Consider the following 22,997-nt stretch of genomic DNA (forward strand, 5'->3'; position numbering starts at 1 on the left):
GAAATGAAGGAGGCCCCTACTTGCATGTGATCAGTGCTCAATTAAACTGTCTCTGTGATATTCTAAGAGTGGTGATAAAATGTGCTCGCCTGTGCTTGTCCTGGGAAAAATGATCTTAACAAGAGTGTTGTTACAAGAGTGTTTCGAGTGCACAGGATCAGCAAATGGAGAAGGTGACAACATTAATGAAGGCACATAAAAATATATAGTTTTCTATGTGATTGTGCTTTGCTCTGGGAAAGGGCGTGTGCAGACTCTGAGATTCCCAGTAACATCCTGGCTTCCAAGAGGTCAAGAAAACTTGACTGAAAAATATCTGGGGGTCATTGCAGATAATCAGCTGAACATGAGCTCCCCATGTGACACTGTGTCTAAAAGAATTAATGTGATCCTGGGATTAATGCATAAACAGGGGAATCTCAAGTAGGAGTAGAGATGTTATTTTACCTTTGTATTTGCACTGGAGTGACTGAAGCTGGAATTCTGTTTCCAGTTCTGATGACCTCTATTCAAGAAGGGTATTGATAAATTTGAGAGGGTTCAGAGAAGAGCCATGAGAATGGTTAAAGGATTAGAAGATATGCCTTGAAGTGATACATTTAAGGAGCTCAACTTATTTATCTTAACAAAGAGAAGGTTAAGTGGTGGATTGATTATAGTCTGTAATAGCTACATTAGAAACAAATATTTAATAATGGATTCTTCAGTCTAGTAGAGAAAGATATAACATGATCCAATGATTGGAAGTTGAAGCTAGATAAATCCTGCTATAAACAAACCCCCCTTTCAACTTCAAACCATACCTTTCTATTAATTTCTTTCCCAAGTGCCCCCCACCAAAAGGCTAGCTTTGCAGCATGTCCTGAAGGCCAGCAGATTTGGGCTTTTTTTGAATCAAGGGGATTGTGAATTCCAAAGCCAAAGGAAATTCACAGGGAACACCCTCTGAGCACCCCTCTTCTTGCACAGATTTGTGCACTAAGTATTCTGTATTGGAATCTACCAAGCTTGTTTACTCTGCAACGTATTGTTTATATTAACTTTGTCGTACTTATGCCCATATTTACCGAAATTTTACTTACATGACTGGAAATAAATGTTATGTTGGGTTACAATCAAGTTACAGGCTGAGTTAGTTAAGTAACAGTACTGTATGGTGAAAATCTGGGCTATATAAATGTGCTACATTCAAAAAACTAGCAGAGTCCAGCATGAAGGACAGTCATTTTCCTATGAATCTGTTGAAGACATATAATGGAATTGTTTATGTGGTGCTTCTTATGGTGGTCATTATAAACAGATAATTATTGTGTGTAAATTTCTAATGAGCTTTTGATAAAAATAAAATTGCTTAGATGGTTCAGATATGGGCAGACCTGAAATATCTATTTTAAGCGTTATAAGGAAATTGCACTAGAGCTTGTATGAAAAGTGCTCTGTGGCCTCTTAGTCTGATGAAGGTATTTTTCTATTTTGATTATCAGTAGGAAGAATGTCGTGGCTCGTTGGTATTTGTGTTAAGAAGTAGTCTCAATAGAATCCACTCTTGCTTTCATTTCTGCTGCCTTGACATCCACTCCTAGCACTTTATGCCATTGCATATGCCCCAGTGATAGATCACAGGGCACCCTGGGATCATTATTTCCCAAAAAAGAGAGAGCCCCCTGTTTCTTTCATTTCCAATAAAAGAACAGCTGGTAGAGGAGCCACAACACACTTCCAGCTGCACATGTCACTAGAACCTTTGTTATTTTCAATAACTGTCATTAAAGAGAGAGGGAAAATATTAGTAAAAGATAAAACAGGATTTCACATTGTGTTAATGCTAAGAATATTGTAAATCAAATACAAATGGAAAATATTTTGCTTTATACAAAGACGATAGTTGGGAGACAGGTAATGGGCTTTCTGTGTACTTCCTAGTCAGAAAAATGGCTCCTTCTTCATTGTACTGGCCAACCCAATTGTATTGTTCCAGGTGCTAAAAGTAAAAAGAAGCAGTCCATATTTAATCAAAAGAAATCATTTTTGTTTAAAAACTGAAGCATGTTATTCTAAGCAGCATGAATACAACATGTGCAAATAAAGGGTCAGATGTTGACAGCTTTGTGTGTCATGCCTTACTTCATAAATAGTCACATTTATTATAGTGGGATTGTCTGTGTAGTAAGGTGCAAGTGCACATAAGGGTGACAAAAACTGGCCCATAATGACCATAGCATCACGTTCTGTTTCTCTACACAAAGGAGACTCCCCATGCAAGAATCTTCCTGGTGTGTGCAAAATGGGTGAGGTAGTGCCATCTCCACAGCCCTACCACCAATCCTTGTTTCCTATGAAGCCCCTGTGCTGGGGCTTCAGGCGGAAGAGGTTTTGTGGAGTGGATTGAGCAGTTGAACAGGGGGCAAATTATGTTCTGCAGTACCACTGCCTGCTCAGCTCCTGATTTTCCACATGGAAGTCTGGGAGGAGGTTAATTCAAAGAAGATCTGTGTTAACTACTTCTGGGTATCTTCTAACTGCTACAAGCTCAACTGTTCAGCATTTTGTAGGATTTCAACAACTCATGGCAATTTTCATACTGATTCCTATTGACTATTAACATACCCTCTCAAATATTATTTGCAGATCACACTGTAGTTTCATCCATACAATGAGATAGTTCAGCTAAATAAGATAAGCTATGAATCACTGAGCATAGATGCAAACAAATGCTAAGAAGCTACTATACTAAGTACATATCTCAGGATTTAGGAGCCTGTCATTCCAAAAAGCATCAATTACTAGAAGTGGCAGTGACCTTTGAGAATAGTCTGGATTTTATCTAGATTTTCTAAAAAGCAAGCAGCTACCAACAGATTATGAAGTTTAGAGACTATATTATGTGCCTTAATGGGACATCCTTTTGGTCTTGAAGCACTGGCAATGAAGCAAATTTTGTCAGAGGAAAAGGAAATGGATCACACACTGACTTTTCTAAAAGGACTTTCTAATTCCAAAAGCTCACACTTGTACCATGCATACAGTGGCTATAATAATTGGACCCTATACATTGAAAAAAATGAGCAAAAGTATTAAACACTAACTCCCATTAATTAAAGAAAATATGTCATAGTCTCACAATATTTAAAATATAGAAGCTAAAATGTTGAATTACCAGTCAAAAGTAAAATTACCAAATAGAGATTTTCAAACTGATTTTATAAAACTTAAATTTGCTGCAACTTAAATATTTATTCCCAACATAACACAGCCAACAAAAATAAAAACCAGACAGCCCCAAAATTAGTTGATTAATTCAAAGTTCCAGTAAGCTTGAACCATTGTAAATATTTTCAATACAATTAAAGTCAATGTCCCTGTCCATGCAACTCAAGTTGTTCTTGTACCTCATAAAAATACAGAAAAATGTTCCAAACATCTTGGTGTATGTCTTTCACGTTAACACAGACCAGAATGGATTTACAAGCTGCCATCAGTTCTGCCTTGAAAAACTGCCTCTCAGAAGCTGCCTGACCTTTATTTATTCCAGTATGGAAATTTGACTTCCTGTACCAGATAGAAAATATGCTCATATCAATGTACAGTAGATTAGTTTATGATGCATAGGGAAAAGTAATACATAAATATGCAATAATGCAAAATACTAAATTAATGAAACATTACTGAGAGTTTATAATGGCACTAAAATCAAAAGTGTATGTAAAGTGTCTTACCTTTAAGTATATATATAGACCAAAATTTTGAAATGTCAGGCTCCTAAATTTATACTAAGGCACATATAAATCCCACCAATTTCAAGGGGAACTTCAGGAGCGCAGCATACTTAAAAGGGACAGATTCTTTCTTACTCATGTGGAATATTACTTTACTTAATGAGTAGTCACATTTACTTCAGTGGGACTACATGTGGACAAAAGATGCTACTCACCATAAAGCAAGGCTACTCTGGTATGTAGTTAGACCCCTTTTATTGAAACACTGAAGGCTACATTTTAAAATCCTCTCTCATTCTGGGAAGTATGTAGTTATATAAGTAGATCTATTTACTTCAATGACCCAGTGTTTTTGTGAGAAAGTGATCATTTGTATGTATATGAGTTGTACAGCACAGACCTAAATATAGATTTAGAAGTCTAACTTTTGGTACCTGGGTTGGAACATTTTGTCCATATAACGTATGCATTATAATAAGGTATTTTATTACAAGATCACAAAATAATGGTATTCTTATACTAGCACAATCATGATTGTTTCAAACAATTAGTTACTGACTTTCAACAATAGTGTTGTGACTTCCATAATTTATTTATCCCAAGATCAATTTCTACATTTATTCTTTCATTATTTGAGTGTACAGGTGACAAATTGTACAGACAAAAAATTAAATTAAAGAATATAGGTGTGAAAAAGGTACCATGTAAAAGAATCCAGGTTATTTAAAGACTATAGAAATTTTAGGTATGAACCACAGAAAAATCTGCAGGTCTGAAGGACTGCTGGAACCAAATCACATTCTCTGTGTAGTCCGTTACAATCTCAATATATACAAATATTGTACAAATATTCAAAGCCTTGCATATTAGAAGGAATGTGGTGAATATTCTTTTTGAATTCACTTTGTATGCTACTAATGATATTTCCCTAGTATTTTTATTCAGTCAAATAGGGTTCAAGAATAATCAAAAATAGCAAATGGTACTATGGTGTTAGATCAGAACTTTCCATGGTTAACAGGAAAATTAAACTAATCAAAGCAAAAATAATGAAAGCAAGTACAATGATTAGAAATCAGCCAGTCATGGGGCAGCAGGAAGCCATTAGTTCAGGACATTTTCTTGGATAGGTGTGAGCAAAAATAACCTCTTATACCCTAAAATATGTGTAAATCCTCCATTTGTACAGTTTGTGCATCCCAACACTTGTGGGGCATGAGGGCAATAATTATTTAGTCTTATATTAGTTATTCATTGATTACCAAAAGGTATTATTTTGTTTTTCACATGGCCAAGGCTTCTCAGTACTGACACAAAATGAGCCGTCTGATCTGAGAGAAGCCAGGATATGGTGATGTACTCTTACACAGAGGTTCTTATTTTTAATCCTTCTCCTTTCTAATGAACAGGAATAATTTATCCAGTTGAAATATCTCTGTCCCTTTCCTTGAAATGTATACATTTTTAGAAGTAATCTGAAGCAAAACCTTTGAGATTCTGAAAAATATAGATGGGTGAGTTTTTGTTGTTTTTTCTGGTTTCCATCCATGACTTGAAATTTATCTCATTATATTTCTAACTGGTTCCTGAAGCACCACTATATCATATGAAAGCGAGCCTGATTTTGTAAGATTTCCTGCTCAATTTTGCCAACTAAAAAGTATAGTTCATACACGCATTCAATATTTTGATGCCTGTCTGAAATCCAGTCAGTTTGTATAAATACTGTAACTCATACCACAAACTGTCTAAACTCTTCTCCACTCCTTTACCTTTTGCTGCCAGAAATTCTACCTTTACCAGAAGCCAGAAAAACATTTGTGAGTAAATATGAAAATCAATATATGAAAATGAGCCATTTAAAATATATTTACATAACAAAAAAACTGATTTACAATAAGCTCCGCTATCTAAAGCAGCGGTTCCCAACCTTGTCGAGTGTGGGGATCCCTTTTCAATCTCCAAACATTTTGTGGACCACCACATACTACTAGTTGTTTTTACACTCCATTTTTTTATGGAAATCTAACGTAATAACAAAGAAATAATATGCACTCAGTAATTTCCTTGGTGACTATTTTATTATTTTTCTTTTCCATGGACCCCCTGTAGTAGCCGCACAGACCACCGGGGATCTGCGGACCACAGATTGGGAACTGCTGATCTAAAGGATTTTAAACAATTTAATATTTCTCTATAGGTAGAAAGTGCTCAGCAACAAGTTGTAATGAATGAGATAATAAATAAATAAAATAAATGAATGAGAGTAAAACAAGCACAATGGTACCAAACAAAAGAAGAAATACACACAATCCTATTGAATTTCAGTGTATGAATGCTTCAGTGTATGATAGATTTAGATGTTAAAGGTACCTGAGACTTGGGAATCTTGTCTTGAATATGGAAAGTATTACCATAAGAAGCAGAGTCTAGCATGACATTTTGCTACAGATTGAAAGGATTAGTTAATACAAATGTTCATGGTAAATTAATGGATTAAGGACATTTTCTCTCTTGACACTAAATGCAAACTTAATTTAACCTAATTATGGTCACAGGCAATTGCCTGACTAGATTTAAATACTGTCCTTTCCTTGGGTGAACTGTCTTCCTATTGTTCATTAATCGTATAATCTCAAATAAGGCCATCTTTACTACTTTACAATTAAAACCACCCAGAGATAGAAAGAGTTATATTAATAACAACAAAAAAGGATAAAATATGAGAACATTCTTTTTTTTTTTTTTTTTTTAATTACAAAAAGCCCATAGAATTATTTACTTGGGAGAATGTCTTGTTTGACGGTTCACCTTTCTAGATAAAGTTATAAAATACAGGAAGAACATTTATCATTGCATGGCTGGATCAGAGACTTTCTGGCAAACATGCTTCTACAAGTCAGAGATATCATGATAGAAAAAAAAAGTCAATATTAAGTGAGCAGAAGATATAATAGGATATTAATAAATGATTTAAAACTTTCTATAATTCATTTAAACTTGACTCTTGTACCCTTAGGTTTCAGACATAGAGTCTGGATATATATACTGTACACTAAAAATAAAATCACAGATTGAAATTTCAATTCAACTGATTTGTTACAATTTCTTTCTGCTTTTTCTTTAAATACCATGGTAATAAATGTTATAAATACCTAGATAGATAAAGAGATGTCACAGATGATGATTCCTGTCATCCTTAAAATTTTACACTTACTTCTTAAACAGTTATTACTTAAGAGAGTAATCTTATTTAAAATTCACTTCAGGGAAGCAGTGACAAAATATTGTTACTATCTACTTGGGTGTAAGTTGGTGCACAGTAATCTTTCCAGTGATGAGAAAAGACACCCTTGACCAACACCACCAGAACATTTTCCTGAAAATAGATTTTAAAATCAAATGTTAATCTAATCTGACCTCCTAAGTAAACCCTCTCACAGAATTTTATCCAGTGATTCCTGAGGTGAAGGGAATTATTTTATTGTTATAAAAATATGTTGCAAGTCCCAGTCCTAGTGTACAAATGGCCATATCTCAGGAACTTTTGGTCAGTCTGATTAACTTCCAAACCAAGTAACCCTGGAATCAGCTTCCCTCAAATATATCCAAACTGCTACATCTAAAGTCATCTTCCCCTTCCAAAGCTCTGCCCATGTCACTTTCCTCCATCCCACACTTTACTCCCTCAGTTGGTTTTTCATGTCTCAATTGGCTTTTCACTGTCCAAGGAAACCAAAATACTTCAGTATGAGGAAATGAGACAGCAGTATAAACCCTGCCAGCCAGCTTTTTAGAACATACATCCATTTGTAAATAAAGGTCTTAGCCCAAAAAATTGGATCATGTGTGATGAGCAAGTTTAGAAAGGAGTGATATCAATCCTTTATCCCTATTCAAAAAGAACGTAAAGTAGAAGCTTTGGCAGAACCATAGGTGTGGCAGTAAATCCAGGCTCTGTTGATTAATGCTGTGGTAGATAATGTTCTGGCAACAGACTTGTTATTACAGAGAAAGCTGGTATCAATCCTGCTACCTATAGAATCCTGACAACTTTCCATTATTAAAGACCCTGATGACTTTTCTGAGAAACTCTAAACTTAAATGTTTGCAGCAGGTCTTTGAAATTTAGCAGAGAGAAATGCCATGGGCTAGAAAAGTGTCCTTGTCCCATGAAATTCCATCAGGTTTAGATGAGACCCCTTTGTTTCTTTATTTTAGTCTCTTCTATATAGGCTTCTGTTGTGATCTCTGTTGTAGTATATGAGCACCTTCCATACTGAGTGCTTTTTCCCACTAACATTTCTCAGGAAAATTTTGCCAAAATGTCAAAATAAAAACTGAATATGAATATTCTAAGGTTCATGCCACCATCAAAGCAGCAGCAGCATGCACTGTGCTGGGAATAACTATAAAAAGAGGGAGGAAAGAGAGCTGGACAAGGCACCCTCCTACTTTCTGGATCCTGTAATCTCCCTTATAGGCATTATATGGGGCAGGAGATCCCCCAGTTCCAGGGAGGAGGGGGTGGGAGTAGGTTGAGCCTGGCTCCTCAGATCACCTCATGTATCCAGTACTTTGTGCTATCATCCCATTCCCTGTTCTGAGATAACAGCCTTCACTTACAGCCAGCTAACTGTGTTAGTATGTAAAAAATCTTTGCTGCAGTGCTGAAGATTCAAATCCTGTTGATGAATGACAGGTTGTTGCAGTTGCACATAACATAATAATTTTTTTTCCTGCTGCATTTCTCTGGACTGGATTTCTAACATGGAAGCTTTGAACAAGGACTGATGACCCACAACCTGTTTGGGTAATTCCACAGAGAGACTTTTGCAAGCGAGCAATTTATCTCGTCACTGCCATGATCATGATTTATGAACACTGAAAAATCACTTGTATGTATACAATCTAACTATTTATACCTCTCTTCTTTTCCTTTATTATTAAACCTTTAGTTTTTATTTACTAAAGGATTGGCATCAGCATGATTCTTGGGTAGGATCTGAGTTATATATTGATCTGACTAAGTGGCTGATCCCTTAGAATTAGAAGGACCCTATATCTGATGTAACCTGAAAATCCAGTTAATAGAGAAGGATTATATATCTGATGAAATTGGTTTTCAGTAACCACTCATCATAAAGTCTAGAGTTTGGGTGGTGAGCCAAGGGCTGGAATTCCTACAGAGACTGCATTTTATTATTAACCAGTGTGGTAAGACAGAAGTTCACATTTGTTACTGGCTTGGTATAATCTAACGATAGAATAAACAACAGTTTGGGGGTGAGTCTGCCCTATTTCTCAGCATTCTCAGCTGGGACCGACTGAGGCACGGTGACAGAGCCCAATATATAGACTCTAGGGAACTCCACTCTTATGTCTCTCAGTTCTGAGAAGAAGTGCCTCATGATGACTCTTTTTTCCACTGATTAACCAGTTTAAAAATCCATGACAGAATTAACCCATTACACTGTGGTTACCTGTTATCCTCCGTAGACGCTTTTGAGGCACATTATCAAAAGCTTTTAAAAAAAATCCAAGTAAATTATATCTGTTGGGCTTACGTTTATCTCCCATTCATTAACTTTTCAAAGAACTCTAACAGGTTAAAGGAACATAATTTTCACTTACGTTAATTTGTCAGGTGATACTTACCAAAGTGTTGTGGTAGCGTCACTTTAATTACACTCTCAGTCTTCTATTCGAGCTGAGGTGAAGCACACAGATCTGTATTTTTTTTTAACTCTGTGTCTCTCTTGTTTTTGAAGACAGGCATCACATTAGCAACTTTTCAGTCTTTAGAAACAGTTGCCACTTGTAAAGACAGATGGAAATTCACTCATCTGCAGATTGCCTTTCTAAAGCCCTGCACAATGTGGAAATATCACTTTAGCCTTCACTGTACCTATACAGAGAGAACTGTTTCAGTGGGGTCTTTGTACGCCAAATAGGCCAGTGCAGATTGGAGGCAGGCTGGCAACTGGATCCATGATCACACAGAGTGGCCAAACATTCCCATTGCAAGGGAAGGAGAAGGACAGCAGACAGTATTAAAGTCCATAGGCTGGAATAATCACCAGGGAGAAGTAGTTCTGTTAGAGATCAGATGTGTACACTTCCTCTCTTAGAGCCTCTTTTTAGTCCCCACTCAAAGGATATCACTCTGGCTTTTGTGTGGGAGGATTGAATTTCACCAATGAAGCCTGACTTTGTCATAATCACTGCTATTTCACACTTTAATTTCTTCAGTACATTTGGATGAATGCAATACTATGCTGGTAATTTATTGCTGTTGAATTTATCTGGTTGTACACACTGTACATCTATAGCCTCATCTTGTGCCCACTGAATTCAATAGCAAAACTCTCATTGACTTCACATGGACAAGATTAGGCTTGTATTGAGCATGCAAAGTCCTACCAACATCATCTTCTCCTCAGTTTGAATCCAGAAAAAACAAACAAACAATTGAATCTGTATTTTACTTTCACAATCCATCAGGGCAATATTTTGGGGAGTTACCTGAGGGTTCTATTGCCGATAGTTTTGCTTGTTCTCTTTAACTGAAGATAAAGGAATTAGACTGTTGTGAAATACGTATTGTCATCTGTGACACACTTCTTTTGGGGTGCAGAGCATTTCACCTGTAAAGTCTGTTCTGACTGTATTTCTCGGTCTTTGTTAGCCTCTCGACTATGAAAATAGGTTATGTATCTAAACATGTTAGTGTACACAAACATTAACATGTTTAAAGGTGTTAAACATCATCCATACTAGTGTTTAAAATGTATTAGTTAAAATGCATTAACTTGCACATTATCTTCCTGGTGTAGACATGCCCTAAATTACTGATTTATTTTCTTAGACTCAGAGCTGCTGCTGACAGGTCTAAGCATGTCCATACAAGCATGTCAGAACATTACAGGCATTTCCTGGAACTGGTTTCTCCAAGGCACAAACTAACCCAACTGCTTGATTTTAAAAGGTCACAAGTTCAGTAGTGGGCACTCAAATAAGATGATGCACTGTGGGTCATTTATCTTAATAAAAGATCCAAAGAAGCTGAATTTAGGTACTTCATCTAGATACTCCTGCTGCAGAACAAGAGAACCTCATGACAGGTTCTAGTATAGACCCCCTTCTCCTGAGGCCCTTGATTCTTGCTTCTGTAAGTGATTATATGGAACATTTTTACCTCTGTGGACTGCTTATATAACCCATTATAACTGCCTTATAAATAGACTAAAAATACAAATAAATATTTACAATTTTATTTTGTTTAATACCTTTTTTCATGCACCGCGTTTGTCTTGTTTGTGTTTTAACTCTAAAAGCCTAATACAGTCATCAGCCACTGATGAGCATATAAATTAATTACATATAGTTCAGTATCAGTCTCTAGTTTGGCTTTTACCCATCTGCCTTTTAAATATCTGGGCTGGGAGCAGACAGGAACCTTTAAGTGCTTACTGAAAAGAATGGCTACTTCTTCCAAAATAATTTATGAGGGGAAGAATTGCTTCAGAAACCCAGTCTATGGTTAATATTTGGGACACTGTTTCTTCAATTATGTTTCTTGGAGAAATGCCACAGATAATTGAATATGTTTTGGAAAAATAAAGGCTTGTGGCCAAATCATGTACTCTCAGCCATTTCAGGCACATCTGGGGCCTCCCACATATCCATTCTGTTGCTCTTCCTCCTGCACCCTCATGGAATAATTTAATCATTCATTATAAATGAAATTGTTGAAGAGGTGAGGTGGCAAGGAGAAGCAGGAGTGAGGGTCAGGAAGAGATGGAGGATATAGCTCAGGTTTGGGAAGTAGGCAGCATGCAAACAAAAGCATCCAGGCAGTTCATTGATTCATAGACTTCAAGGTCAGAAGGGACCACTAGGATCATCTAGTCTGACCTCCTAGTGGTGGTTGCACAAATGCCAAGTCGAGGGATAAAATAACCTCTCTGTTCCCCTCCTCAGATTCACATTAGACCTTTTGGCCATAGTGTCACATTGGGAGCTCATGTTCATCTGATTATCCACCTCAAATCCTTTTGAGTCTCTGCTTCCCAGGACAGAGCCCCCCATCTTGTAAGTATGGCCTACATTCTTTGTTCCTAGATGTATAGATTTACATTTAGTCATATTCAAACATATATTGTTTGCTCACAGCAGTTTACTAAGTGATCCAGATTGTTGTCAGGGAGTGCTGAAACAGCCTTGGCCAGGGTCAACAGCAGCAGAATCCAGCCTGTTGTCATTAAAAAAAAAAACCAACAACAACCCTATTAATGTTTTTTTTATATATGCTGTATGTTACAGGGCTGTCCGATCCGGCCCGGTCGCTGCAGCCCTTCCTTGGGTCTGGACTCCGGGGGAGGCCGCAGAGCCTTCCTAAATGGAGAACAGTTAGATCTCTTGTGGGTCTTAGCCCGATCCCCAGGCGGGGGGGGCGAGCAAGCAGTCAATGGCTCCGACCCTTAGGCAGGGCGGGTGAGCAGTAGGTTCGCTCTCTGGGGCGGTAGGGAGGAGGAGGCTCTCCCGGGGTGGCAAAGGAAGTGGGGAGGGGGACGCAGGCCCACCCGTCTCCACTGCATCCCAGTCCAGGGCCCTAGCAGTGGCAAAGGCGTTTGCCACTGAGTCGGCGGGGCTCCCACCGCAACACGCCAATGGGGTGCCTCAGACTCAGCCACTGTCTATGGCTGTCCCTGGGCTACTTCCTCCCTGTATCCCCAGGTACCTGGCTCCTCAGGGTCCTTGTGGTCACCAGGGTACTCTGTCTGGCGTAGGCCCGCCAGTCCCTCCTTGTCTACAGGTGACAAGGCGGGTAGCTCCTCTGCGAGGGGCAGTTTCTCCAGGTCTCAGGGTTTGGGGGAGTGGCCTGGCCTCAGGCAGCTTGTCCTGGTCCTGCCCTGTCGCAGGGGGCTCTGCTTCCGGCAGCTCCTCCAGGTCACGTCCGGCCTCGGGGTGACTCCCATCGGAGTTGCTCAGGGGACTTGGTCCAGTCCCGTGGGTCAGATGCCTCAGGCCAGTCACTGGGGCCTAGTGGCCAGGTCCCACCACCAGGGCAAAATGGCTGGGTCCAGCTACGAGAAGGCCTTACCCAGTCTCCAGGCCCAGGTCGGTCACGGGATGGTCAGGGTCTCTGTTCCGGGAGGTAAGCATCCCTGGGGTCAGTTCGGCTCCACTCTGGCCTAGGCTTCAGCCGGCGGGGCAGCATGTCTGCCTCCAGCAGCAGTCTCCTCCAGACTGAACTCTGGGGCCTGTCTCTTATACTGCCCCTTCCTGTGGGGCCTCACCCTGCTGTCGCTGATTGGACTGGCCAGGCGGTCCTATCACAGCCCGGCCTTTCTGTTGCCGGGCAGACTTGTCTTCTGGGCCTGTTCTGATCTGGCCTGGTCGCTGTGGCTCTTCCTCGGGTCCTGACTCCGGGGGAGGCCACAGTGCCTTCCTACACTGTACAACTTAAGAGTACTTATCTCAAGGTTCTAGGAACCCTTGGCAATCTGTTAAAAACACATTTCCTAAAATACAGAGATACTCTCAGTTACCCAGATCACAATATCTCAGCACACTGTAGGTATAACAAAAATGTTATAAGCACAACAGATTCCCCTTTCCAGCACTACCCAGTCTCAACCGTCGCTCAGCTCCTTACAAACCAGAAGTGCCTTCCAGCATGCCCTAAAGATTAACACACCCAAATTGTGGAATAGCAGAGTCCCTATAGCCAGGAAAGTGGCCAGCAGGTAGGGCAGCTAGACATCAAAATTCCTGCCCTCCCCACAAGTCAACATCCCATCAACCCCTTTCCTCATGTCTCACCAGGAAATGAGGGAGAACAGAAAGGTCTAAAATATCCAGGCTGGGTCTGTGGTTGGTCAGGGGTAGGCTCTCTTTTTTATTAATGAGGTACAGCTTTTTTGCTTACTCCTACTCCTTGTCTGGTCTAAAGGAAAAGTGATCTGCATGGTTTGAAACATTTCCCTAACACCTACTTGTCTGAGAATTTAGACTTGTAACCTGGATGAAAAATATCTGCACTGGTTTTACTACAAACACTATATCCCTACATCCATGGATATTCTATTATCACTGCCCATCTTCATTCCCTCTGTAAGTCAGTTTCATTCCCCATCTACCACATATAAATCAACTCTGTCCCCAAATAATTCCAGAGTTTCCAGCTATCTTAATTTTATCACAAGTCTCATGATATTGGAAGAGGTGGGGATGGGGGTGGGGGGTTATAAATTTTTCATGCTTTCCCAATCTGTGGCATCAAACTCATAAATGTTCAACTTTATTAAAAATAACAGGTATTTCCCATTTCTAAAAATGGGACTGCATCCTCAGTCAAGATGGCTGCCATTTCCTTTCATTCTTTAGATGTTAAAATGAGGATGATCATAATAAAGATGTCTGATATCTCTCATTGCTTCTAATTGGACTGAAGCCAGATTGATCTCAGGGAAGAAAGTCACACCCTGCAATCTATTCTTAAGAAAGTGGACAAGAAACTGAAGAGACAAGAGAATGTGGGGAAAAGAAAAGAGGCTGATAGGGAAGCTGAGGAGTGAAGAAGGGAGAATGGAGATGTGCACAGGAAAGTAGGGAACAGGAGAGACATTGGGGTAGGCAGGACTGGGTGGTAGGGTCAAGAGGAAGATTAGGTCAGTGCACAGGGATTTGAGGTACTGGAGAGATACTCAGGTTTTGTGGAGAGAGGGGGGAATCAGGAGGAAGACTAAGGGAGTCTGTCTGAGTCTAAGGGAGTCTCTAAATTGGTATAAGTTGAGGGGCATTAACTTACACTGCTTTATACATCACTTCTGAATTTAGCCTGTAGTTTCTTTTAGTTTTCTGCAGTGAAGTGGTAGTACCTTCATTCATTTGAAATAAGCAGTAAGTCTAGCTCATGATTTGAGCATGCCCTCAGCAGTGTCTGTTCACTTTAATGTGCACTGAAAATGTTGATGAGCAGTGTTTCAACACTGCCTGCTCAGCTGTGATTATTCAACCTCATGAGCCCTCCACAAATCACATGTTGAGATCCCATTTTCTTGTAAGTCCTCTTCAATCTGTATGGAGTTCTTTTCTGTTGTGGAACTAACTTTCAAAACCTCTTTCTATATAGGACAATACTATTTCAAAGGAAACATATCGTGCAGTAGATTTTCCCTTTGTTAAATTTATGATAATTGTTTTCACCCTTTATGAAACTGAAAATTCCATCTCTATTGTGTCCTATCATATCTATCAATATAATCAGTAATGTGCTGCTTTAATGATCAGTTGGTATGGAAAAAATGAGAACAATGACCTTTGTTCTAATTTGTTTATATGAAGAAGCTAGTGAGATGGAAAGTACAAGACTTAATGGTACCATAGATTATACATTTTAATCATAACTGTGGAGGTAATACCTAATGTTAATTAGGCTACTAAAATGAATTCAAACAGACACATTGTAACATACTTGTAGGCTTAAGTGCATTTCTCTTTTGAAGTTTATAATACCATACTGTCTAATTATCTAATTAGTAACAAAGTATTTTTAATTTTTTAAAACTTTTCATGAGAAATCTTGGCAGTCTAAATACTGTTTTCTTTTTCAGAAAAACGTATGAGAAGTAATTGTTACTCTGTGGGCAGAAATCACCTTATGAAACAAAATGTCTGAGCAATATATTAATGCTTATACTTGGCAGTAAAAATGCCATGTATATGTATCTAACCTTTCTGTTAGGTCAGGTGTTTAACAGTGGGCTATGGGACAGGGTCAGGTGGCAGCAGTATTCCTGTGTTCACTTCCTCAGAGCATATCTTAGCTAATCAAAATGGTTCAAACCTCTTTCTCCACACTTTCACCCCAAAACAATGAGGTCTGGGAAGATAAAATAATAGGAAACTGGCTTATGAATTTGGTACCTCATACTCCAGCAAGCCACAGACCCTGAGTCACTTATAGAATAATCATCAGACACATTAGTGTGGGCCCAATTCTACCACCTTTACTCTTATGAGTAATACCTCACATCAATAGTAGTTCCCTTGAAGCCAATATACTCATGGAGTAAGATGCTACTCAACGTGAGTAAGAATATAAGAATATCTCCCAGGGGTCAGATGAAGGAAAATCAGGGTGAAGCAAGAAAGCCAACAAATCAGTTACCTCAACATATGTTATGTAATTATACATCCACTAAAATGAAAACATAGCAAAGGTGTATTTATCAGGACCTAGTAGTATTAGGGGAAAGGAAACCCTTTGAGGCTGCTGGGAGTCCCTTGCTAAAATTCAGCCAACATTTGAATAGAAGGTTTGAATGACTTCCCTCTCTCACACTCGTGCTAAATATTACGTATCCGTGGAGCTTATAAAAACATTGCTGAAATGTAACAAACAAAAAACATATAGAACCAGGAAAAAGTAATAAAAAAAAAAAAAAAAAAGAAAAAGAAACCTCTAGGAAACGACATCCCAGATCTTCCTATAAGGTTTTCTACCACTCTACCTCATAACCATCTTGTTCAAACTGCACAGTTTGTACTCAAGACTATCAATCAATATATGCCATAGCTCCCTGATGCCATTGACTTCAGCAGGACTACTGATGGGTGTCAAGGAGCAGACTTATGTCACTAATAAAGTATTAACATTTACATCAAAATGGAGCTTAAACTGAATTGTTTAACTAGTGGTGTCGTCACCCTCCTTGGACGCATTTTCGTATTTAACTGGGGAAACTAATGAACAGAATCTCCACTCCCTCACTTTTTCCTTTAGAAGAGTTACATGAACCACTAGCATATGGGGTTTAGCTCAAGTCAAGTAGGGGGGGAAATTGTTGTGAAAAATCCATCCTAAAATAATTGCAGCACATCACTGACAAGAACACAGTCAAGTCTCTCAGTCAAGGTGGATATGAAACATGCCTGTACCTGGGACAAAGAAAAGAGTCACATTTAGAAAAAACAGTGCCATTGGTGCAGGTGATGAGAAATTTGTCTCGCACAGGGAACCTCAGTTAAAGTGAAAATGTGGTGACATATGTACTGTTAGGGGAGACATTGCCAACCCAGCAGAATACCTAAGCCACTGCCAGTCACTGGAACATTGATTATTGTGCTTACAGCCACAAGCAGCTATAAGGCCTTTGTAGCAGCCTTATCATAACTAGGCAAGCAGGAGGGGAGGGGGTTGAGTGACCATGAGAAGTGAGCATGATCCTGCTGCCATCCTGTTAAGCTTGTTTTTAAAATTGCTGAAGCATGCGGCTTTGAAAACTAGGAAGTCTAGCTATATTTGACTGTTGGTATGTACAAATACAGCTGCAAGCTAATGACTTGAAAGTGCTTGTTTAACAGTTTCTTTAAACTGACATGTTGCTGTAACACTTGTAAGCATAAAAAGGTCTGAATTGAGTGGATTTGTTCTTTGGTGGACTCTTGTGACTCCCACTTAAGAACCCCAGTGGCAGATGGAAGGTTGGCCACGGGAAACTTGTTGCTGACCCACTCAAAGACTACTCCGGGCCTTGGGGTGACTATAAATTTGGGAAGCTCCAACCTATTGCTCATGTGTGTGCATGCCAGAAATTAAATAAAGTAGGAGCTTTAAGTACAAGCTTCTTGTTTGTACTGTCTGTACCGATCATCTATCAGATGGACATGCTGTGTCCCTAATAATTTGTCTTGACATTGCCTCACAAAGTTACCAAGAGCTTTGGGTTCAGAAAACCCTGGGTAACAATACCTATCTATCCACATCATTGACACTTTGTATCCTGATATATGGACTTTAGAATATTGAGTGTTTAATCCCTTGATGGTCCTTGTTGAAGGAACTTTGGGATAGTGCATATATTGTACTTTTCACTTTTTATTGTCTCACTTAAACATTACTGCTTACATTTTTTCCCTACGTTTGCAATATATTTTGTTTAGCAAACTTCCTGGATGCTGACAAAGGAAACACAACCTCTTTCAAATAGTCTTTTAGTCTTTTAGTCAAATAGTCTTTTCTTTCAGTAAAATTTCCCTTTCAAAAGTCAAGCTGTCAGCTGTAGTCTTTACTCAAATGGACTCTACTGGCTTATATCTGAAGAAGACAGATGGTTGATAGCTTCACTAAATCAAAGGAGTATGACCAATTAAGTGTTTGTAGGGAAATTAAAACAACATGAGCTCTTTTGTGCTGAGAAAACTTTTGAGAGCTTTTTCTCTGTTACTTGTGACTGAAAAGACATTGAAGAGCTTTGGATCATTCTGTTCGAGGGTCTTCTGTAATTAGAGCATTTAAGTCTGCATGCCAAAGCAAGAAAGACTAGTATTAATCCTTGGTGCAAAAAGAACATTTCTACTGAACTCTAATTGTTTAATGCATGACTTGGTAAAAAATCAAGAATTTTAATAGGAATGGATGAACCAGCGAAACAAAATAAGAACTGTTTTGAACATTCATTCATTTTCACATTCCAAGCTGCAACAAACATTTTGAGGGTCTGAGGTATTTACTTTAAAGGTCCTTTCATTGCCATCCCTTACAGAAGACAACCAGGGGGGAGGGTGTCTAACTATTACCTTGGTTTCCATGAACTCTTACCTACCCTGACAGTGTTCCATGGGGATGTCCCAGAAGCCTGGTACTTCCATCTTCTGATATATTGAAATGGTGAGCAGCCACCCCATTATTTTCCTTCTGTTTTTTAGAACAGACCTGATGAACTCACTTCCCTCCAATATCATACCAACATGGTCATCCTTAACGCAGGATGGGGCAGTTTAGTGTGAGAATGGGCATTTCTGAAAATATTCATAGAATAAATAGTTAAACATAGAAACATTGTAGGTGCTATCACTTTTTACACATATGAAAATGATAAAGTTTCAACCTGTAACCTTTATTAAGAGCTCATGTGTCATGAAATTCAAATTAATTGGCCACATGGTATCCTTTTGATGGAGAGAAGTATGTCTGAGGATTTTGGGATACACTTTGGGGAACACAAAAACAAAATTTCACCCAGAAGTGAACCTATGTCTATGGAAGCAATCTGGCAAGAAATGAAAAGAGAAACCGGAGACACAGACAGACAGACAGAGTGGCTGGTCAATCTCAGAAAATGAAGCTAGAGAAATTAAAAACAGAAATGCCATCCATTGTTCACACTTTCTTAGGTTGCAATTTATCCTTCTCTTTAGGAGGTAGGCTCATAGTAGTCAAACCCTTTACTAAGAATATCCCCTTATACTTTCCTAGAGGTTACTTAATTTCTTCTCTATAAATGTAAGTGGGTGAATCCCTACTTCCAGAGTAAGGAAAAGAGAAAGAGAAGACCCCACCATGGGTTCTCAGATGGACTCCTTTAAATAAAGACGAAAAGTAAATCACTACAGAACCTACCTAATCCAGATACCAATTTCCCTGATTCTTTTGATTCTGAATCTAAATGTTCAAAAATGTCCAAAAATGTCCAAAAATCAGGAGTATGAAGACCTGGGGGTTTGATTTTGACCCATAACAGAGAACAGATAACAACACAAGTAAGGTTACTTATGAGCAAAAATATTTTAAAATGCAGTTAATGTATTATTCACAACATGCAAAACCATAGATGTCAGATCACTATAACCATATAATATCGATATATAATATATAATATCTTTATAACCATAAAATCTCAGACATTTGGCATTAATTTTCTCTCAGTGTATGTTTCTTCCTATTGCTCAGTACATTGCATAGTGTGCTGGGAAAGGAAATTAAATCCATCCTCAGCCTCTTCCTTAGCCCTCAAAAGCCCCTCCAGAAAATTGCAGTCAATCAAATCCAAAATAAATACTCATAACCAAGGAAATGTGGTGCAAAAGGGCTGTATAAACACTCATGATTACTCTATTGCTTAATATCAAGTATCAGCTATTTTAAATGAGTAATTTACAATTGAAAATCCTTTCCCCTTTGAATTTATGCCAGTATGAGGCACTACATATTGAGATGGAAGGCCAGATTTTCAGTTGATATAAATCAGCTCTAATGGGACTGTGCCAATTTATACCAATTGAGATTGTGGGCCAGAATGTGTTCTGAGAAATATACACAGCATGATTTGTCATACTTCTTTTTCTCTGTTTTAGGGTCTATGATACTTCTGTCCACAATGGCACATACAGCAGAGGCAACAATACAGTGCACATTATTCCCCTGTAGAATTGTGACACTTCATTAAAAATGTCAACTCTTGCTCTTCTCAAGGTCAGTTACACTCTAATTCTCTAACCTCCAAGAGCAAACGACTGTATAGAAATATATGAAAAGACAACTTGGCAAGTTCTCAAAGACTCATAAACTTACCATTTGTCAAAAAAGTTATTTCTTCTTTTTTATTGAAAACAGCTGTTCATTCTCATCCTCAAGTGCTGCAGACCTATTTGACTTTGTAGCAGAACCATGTTTAGTGAAACAGTTTGTCGTTATCTGAAGAAAGAGACTGACTTTCTGAGGCCATCCACTTTTGTCTTAGATCATTACAACTTAGTTTCATATTCTATATTGGAGGCAGTTAAAGTCTTTGCAATATATATACATTTAGCTGATAGCACATAGCTTTCTTTCCATAAGGACTCTGCTAAAAAAACAAGAACTCTCTCCTCTCTCCCCCACTTCACTATTAAAATCTAAGGTAGCAAGAACATACAGCTCAACAGTATACATTAGAATTGGGTCTTAACTAGAGCTGGTGTTTTTCATCTCAACTATTTTTTTTTTAAATAGAAAATTGGGTATTGAGCAAATGAAATTTTGTGTGCATTTTTCCTCAGAAAACTGCTACTTTTTGTTGCTGTTGTTATTGAAAAACATGAAAACCAAAAGCTTTTGACCAAAAACAAACACACAAAAAGTTAGTTTTCAGGTCTTCCAGGATCCTAACACCTCTAAAGTTTAGGGAAGTTTGAATCTCAGTCCATTTTGAGATGTGACTACATTTCTAAATTACAGTTTAGGAATATTTTAGGAATAAGGATGAGTTTGAGTCCTATTAGCATTCTTTGTTTTAGTTCATTGGTTTTACACTTAATTATTTTCAAGTTTATTTTACTTTATTTTGGTTACCTATACATTTCCTTTTGTTAAATGGATTGGTCTTCTAGTTAAGACACTATCTAGAGTGGGAACTAAAAGATCTGTGTTTATTCCTGAGCTGTCACAGGCTTTCTATTTGACCTTAGGGCAAGAAATCTGCTCTGTGCCTTGTCTACAAGTCAGTAAAATGGAGACAATAACAGTAATATTTCCCTATCCTACAGAGGTGTTAGGAAGCTAACTGTATTAATGTATACAACATTCTTAACTATTATAAGAAGTGCCATAGAAAAGCCCACAGATAAATTAATTAAATAATTAATTTACTGTGAATAAACCACGTGAAATTTGTTGACATTACCTAATCCTATTTTCTAGCATCATATTGCACATTATGTGCTCACTTTTCCTATAAAGTTTAAATGTTTTTGTTAGCCAAAGTCCATACCGCTAAGACAAAAGTCTGACAATGATAGTCATCCCCTTGCCAAGTCATAGAAGATGCTGGGGTTTACAAATGGGCTTCCCGTTAAAGGAGAAATCAGTTGTTTAGAGTCTATACGCTTAGTACAACTTGTTTATTAAAACTGTATATGAATTCTTGAAAAGTGTTGGTCGTAAACAGTGTGCAAGTAACTCTTTTTGAGGAATCTCAGCCAAACACCGATACCCAATACTCAGGAAGCAACTCTACACCAAGTATTAATTCTGGTTACTCTGGTGGACACACTAAGGCAGAGAGCAAACACTCTTGTGGCTTGTGATAGCTCCCACCAAAGCATTACATTAGATAACTCAACAATATGGTATTTTTTCCAAGACTAAAACTCAGTCACTGGTTAAGAAAAAAAGGACTTGTAAGACTATGTGTAACAGCAGCATCTGGTGACCCCTGCTATAGGGATACCTGTAGTAGAAGGGAATAAATGATAATGAAGAACCACAAATCAGGTTCAGAAGGATAGATATCTATGAAATGGAAGGGTCATTAGATGGAAAATGCAATTTAATGACAACAAGTGTATAGGACAGTAAAGACAAAAAGTATTAGGTCTAAAGCCAATGAACCAAAACAGAGAATGCATATTAAATGAAGTAGCTATATGGGGAACTGACCAGTAAAGGGGTTTATAGGTTAATGTGAAAAAATCCTTGGGACTATTAGCTGCCATTAAAAGATAAACTGATAAGGTAATCTAGATATTTTCATGTTTTATACAGAAAAGATAAAGATGGGGCTTATTAATTATTGAAAAAGAAACAGTTTTGAGGTGACCTTGTAGTATACAGAAATATAGAGTTTGGTAAAACTAAATGAGACGTACTGATCTTATTGGTGAATGGTTAAGAAACTTTATGTCTATATTGAACATCAAGGGTGGTCTGCCCTCCACTAACATAACTGGCGTGGTGCAAAATGGAAGAGAAACGGGCTATCAGTACATTAAAAGGAGGGGCAGCAGATTTCCTCTTCGCTTAATAACATATAAATCCTTCTGCCCCAGAAACGTGATCAAATGTCCATTAAAGTCAATGGACTTTTCCTATTATTTCAGTGGGCATTGGATCAGGCCCTCAGATTTGCAGGGTTTACTCATAGGCCGAAGTTGGAAGGAATAGCAATAGCTGTTTTCTGTGGTATCATGTTTTCCCATCAAACCTGTCAGGATTTATCTTCAGAAAATTATATTGAAGCTCCACAAATAAACCTCCCTGAGGAGTGTTTGGATCGGAAGTTAGTGAATAGGCCATGTCACTATAGCTAGCTTCAGAGAAGTACACGAGAATATATGTTTTTGACAGTTAATCTATTTGTGCAAATATCATATGTATCACAGGTCGCTACAATTATTGTATTAAGAAATTAATAATAATAGCAAGGGAATTCTGCATAGACATATATACATACACACTCTATAGAGGCATTGAGATCAATATGATTTCCTCACAGATCTCACTCAAGATATCTTTGTTACAGGTAGCCTTAACCTCCACCAACTTCTATGGTCCAGCCTCCAAAGTAATGATTGGAAGGAAATGCGGGAAGCTGAAATGTGCAATTTCCTGGTCTCTATGAGATTTTCTCAATAGGGACAATGTGACTGTAGAAAAGAGACAGAGAAAAGGAGAATGAGAGAGTGTGCATAAGTGGTCACTGTTCCAAATAGCACAGAGAAGTTTAAGAGATA

At 38.2% G+C, this 22,997-nt stretch overlaps 1 long non-coding RNA gene across 1 annotated transcript; it reads right to left on the reverse strand.

Moving 5' to 3' along the window:
• Positions 1-1,814: 1,814 nt before the first annotated feature.
• On the reverse strand, positions 1,815-20,184 carry LOC137161916 (uncharacterized). The gene is made up of 3 exons (XR_010922217.1): positions 20,080-20,184; positions 18,332-18,527; positions 1,815-1,981 (listed from the first exon to the last, which is right to left on the reverse strand). It is a non-coding gene; the product is annotated as an uncharacterized lncRNA (long non-coding RNA).
• Between the last annotated feature and the right edge of the window lie 2,813 nt (positions 20,185-22,997).

The sequence above is a fragment of the Emydura macquarii genome, unplaced genomic scaffold (genome assembly GCF_026122565.2).
Source record: "Emydura macquarii macquarii isolate MOO-44397 ecotype Brisbane River unplaced genomic scaffold, CSIRO-AGI_Emac_v2 contig_2406, whole genome shotgun sequence".
Lineage (NCBI taxonomy): Eukaryota > Metazoa > Chordata > Testudines > Chelidae > Emydura > Emydura macquarii.